Source organism: Pyxicephalus adspersus, unplaced genomic scaffold (assembly GCF_032062135.1).
Source record: "Pyxicephalus adspersus unplaced genomic scaffold, UCB_Pads_2.0 Sca1342, whole genome shotgun sequence".
Taxonomy (NCBI): Eukaryota; Metazoa; Chordata; class Amphibia; order Anura; family Pyxicephalidae; genus Pyxicephalus; species Pyxicephalus adspersus.
Window position 1 is genome coordinate 834 of NW_027318349.1, and position 1,317 is coordinate 2,150.

The following is a 1,317-nucleotide window of genomic DNA, read 5'->3' on the forward strand; positions in this document are numbered from 1 at the left end:
ACAAACCTCCATATCTCCTAAATTGTATGTCGCAATGACCTGTAATTTTCAGGGTGCACAGAGGACCCTCATAGATACTAGGTACTACAATTGCAGTCCCTTGCTTTAAAGAATTTTAAGAGATGGGGATCACAAATGTAAAAAGTTATGAAAATTCAACTTTGGGGTTGCCGTTTCAGAGGAAAGTGCAACTATGAGTCCTAAATTGAAAATGCAAATTGGGGACCCCGGAGCCACTAACATAGCAAGGAGCATTGGGGTGGGGCCCCGGGTGGGGCCCCTAAATATATACCTACCTGTCACAAATCTATACCTTTGAAACTCCTGTCTGCTTCTCTTCTTTGAAGCCCAATTTCTCTGAGCAACGCCCCCTAAAGGGACATCCCTCTCCTCCGCAATGCATATGGAGGAGAGGGATTTCCTTTCAGGGGGCGTTCCTGGTGGGGGGCCAGGGCCATTAGGGCGGGACTCGAGAGAGAGTCCGGCCTAGTGTGCTCCTGCCCACCCCTGAAATGGCCTAGTGGCCACAAAAGTTTGCCTACCTCTGCTCTTTCTGTACAATCCTGGCATACTTGGCTGCCTAGAATAAATGAACTCCAGTGATCATGTGCAGGAGCTGTCATTCCAGCCTGGACACAGATTACTGAAAAAAAAATAAATGCAAGTGGAGCAGGAAAAGATGTTAATGCCAGATAAGTTAGATAATAGCAAAAAAGCAGTTTCCTTTATTATAAAATACTCATATCCTCTGCCTTCTACTACAAGGAAATAGATTATATGATTAACTTACAATTATATGTAAATTATTTATTCAGGCTCAAATATCCTGATCATCTTTCATTTACACAAACATAATAATAACAAGCACTCAGCTTGTGTTCCTCCCCTCCCGGCCCCCATAATTGAAGCAGAGAACGGTCCTCTACAGCTAACAGCACATGCCACAACAGCAACACTGGAAGCTCACATCGCGCTCAGAGAGAAACACTGAAGCTCTTCATCGTGATTGGTGAGTTTGACCACTTTCGAGCACATTCCGACAGTCAAGAACTATAGAAATGATCCCTGAAAGTATAGTCTTACCTGATCACTGTAGTACCTGACAGGGACACGTTACATGACTCTGTTCCACATTGTAGTGACCTTCTAACGCGATAAAGCATAACCTCCACCCCGAACGTAATAACAAAATTCCCACAATATCATATTGACTGAGAAATGGTATTTGTGTTTCTAATAGGTAACATACATTTTTTCTGTACTCATTTACACTCTGAATTCAGTCTTAAAGCTTACAAGTACTCTGGTCATTAAATC

The 1,317-nt window shown here is 42.9% G+C and overlaps 1 non-coding gene across 1 annotated transcript; it reads right to left on the reverse strand.

The window, feature by feature from the left end:
* Positions 1-863: 863 nt before the first annotated feature.
* LOC140321207 (small nucleolar RNA U3) lies at positions 864-1,081 on the reverse strand. The gene has a single exon (XR_011918855.1). It is a non-coding gene; the product is annotated as a small nucleolar RNA U3 (small nucleolar RNA).
* Positions 1,082-1,317: the final 236 nt, after the last annotated feature.